Source organism: Prionailurus viverrinus, chromosome F1 (assembly GCF_022837055.1).
Source record: "Prionailurus viverrinus isolate Anna chromosome F1, UM_Priviv_1.0, whole genome shotgun sequence".
Lineage (NCBI taxonomy): Eukaryota > Metazoa > Chordata > Mammalia > Carnivora > Felidae > Prionailurus > Prionailurus viverrinus.
The window spans coordinates 63,280,173-63,282,826 of NC_062577.1; positions in this window are offsets into that span (position 1 = coordinate 63,280,173).

Consider the following 2,654-nt stretch of genomic DNA (forward strand, 5'->3'; position numbering starts at 1 on the left):
ACGGTCCAGGTGTTCACTATATGGCTCTTGAAAGAAAAAAATCTCGTTAACCTGTGCCCTTAGCCATCAGGCTTAGAGAGAGCAGAGAGAATCTACAGGGAAAAGCAGAAGTGAGGAAGAAAACAATCACATCAAGAAACCACAGTCAGACCTTTTCAAATCCACAGTAGGACCGTGGAGAAAAGCTTGGTGATGAAGTCTGTGTCTCAGAGAAAGAAACAGAAAGGGAGGGTTGGGGACTGAACTGTGTTCTCCCAGATTCACATGTTGAAGCCTTACCCACCCCCGCGACTGTATTTGGAAGGAGATAGAGCCTCTAAGGAGGTGAATAAGTTAAAATGATGTCATAAGGGAGGGGCATTAATCCAACGTGACTGGAGCTTTTCTATTTTTTTTAAATTTTTTTCAACATTTATTTATTTTTGGGACAGAGAGAGACAGAGCATGAATGGGGGAGGGGCAGAGAGAGAGGGAGACACAGAATCGGAAACAGGCTCCAGGCTCTGAGCCATCAGCCCAGAGCCTGACGCGGGGCTCGAACTCACGGACCACGAGATCGTGACCTTGCTGAAGTCGGACGCTTAACCGACTGCACCACCCAGGTGCCCCGTGGAGTTTTTCTAAAAAGAGGAGGTTTTAACACACGCGGAGACCAGGGATGCATCCACACAGATGAAAAGTATGTGAGGACATGGCAAGGAAGTGGCCACCTGCAAGCTGGGACAGAGACTTCAGGAGAAAGCAAATCTTTTGATGCTTTGATCTGGGACTTCTAGCTTCCAGAATTGTGAGAAAATAGATTTCAGTTGTGTCAGCCGCCACCCCCCCCCCCCCCAACCCCGCCCCCAGTCTGTGGTAGTTTGTTATGGGAACTCTAGCAAAGGAATACAGGGAAGAGTGGCAAAATTCTTCTCCAACAGCTTATCCTAAGGGGCCGGTAGAAAGCTCGCTAGTGTGGGAGCCTCAGCTGGCTCAATGGATGAATTTACAGAACCACCCCCGCTGGCCCACTCCCCTGAACAGCATGCTTTCTCAGGGAAGTTGATTTCTCTTTCAAAGGAAATGCAAAGTGTGATGGAGGTTTCTATGCGGAATCAGTCTTGTATCCCTGAGATAAAGCAACGGTTCCAGGATGCATCATCACCTACCACATTTTGAGAGATCCAATTTTGAGGTATGTGAAAAAGTACTTTTACATTTACTTTCAGGAGAGGCATTAGCCTTTCTTTATTTCTCCTTTTGCTTGGTCTTTATCTGGTTTTGGTATGATATTAGTGTTGACACTCCTAAAAGCGTGCACGTGACATCACTAATGCTTCCTCCTTAGATGTTTGATAGAATTCATCAAGTGTGTATTCCGGGAGCTTTTATTGTGGAAAGGTTTTTGTTACAACTGAATCTCCTTGCGTAGATATAGCAACATTCAGATGTTCTTTTCTTTATGAGAGTTTTGGTAAGTTGTGTTCTCCAGGAATTTTGTGCATTGGATCTAAGTAACCGAAGTTACTGGCCTAAAGTGGTTCATAATATGCTTTTTGTTCTCTTTTAAATTTCTGTAGGCTCTGCAGTGTCCCCTTATGTTCCAGAAATTGGGCATTTCCACTGTCTCTCTATTGCCCTTATGTAGTCCCGCTAGACAGGTTTGTCTCTGAGGACAGGGACACAGGAAAGCCCAAGGCCCAGGGGGAATGGAAGGAGACCAGAGGGCTTGAAGCCTCTAGCAAATGCAGTGAGAATGAACATTAAACACTGCCCGACACTAAAGGTGTGTTTACCCCATTCCTACCACCTGACAAAACATGTCATGCTTTCGACAAACCATTATGGGGCATATCTAAAGACAAGGACAAACAGTCTGAAGAGACAACACTGGCATCTGAGCCAGACTCAGATATGACATAGATGTTGAAGTTAGCATACAGGGAATCTAGAGTGTCTCTGGTTAATATGGTAAGGGCTTGCGTTAGTTTCTAGAAATGCCACGAGAAAAAATCCCACACATTGGTGGCTTCAATAACCGTACTTGATTTTCTCTGGGTTCTGGAGGCTGGAGTCCAAGATCAAGGAAGCAGCAGGGCTGGTTTTCTCAGAGGACTCTCTCTTTAATATGCAGATGGACACCTTCTTCACACAACTGTCCTTCTGTCCTCCTCCTGATGTCTCTGTGTGTCCACGTTTCCCCTACACATAAGAACACCCATCAGACTGGATCAGGAACCAACCATATGATCTCGTTAGCCTGAATCACCTCTTTAAAAGGGTCTGTCTACAAATATAGTCACATTCTACTCTACTGCCTGTTAGGGCTCCAGCATACGAATTTGGTGCGGGGGATACAAGTGAGCCTGTAGCAGGGCTTTGGCAAAAAAAAGTAAAAAGTATGCCCCGAATGGTACTCTAAGCAGAAAGACAGAAACTCTAAGAAAGAATCAAAAGGAATTTTAAGAAATAAAATTGTTGAAGAGCGCCTGGGTGGCTCAGTACATTAAGCACCTGACTTCGGCTCTAGTCATGATCGTGCGCCGTTTGGGAGTTTGAGCCCCCACGTCAGGCTCTGCACTGACAGCTCAGAGCCTGGAGCCTGCTTCATGTTCTGTGTCTCCTTCTCTCCCCGCCTCTCCCCTGCTCTCTCGTGGTCACCCCAAAATAAATAA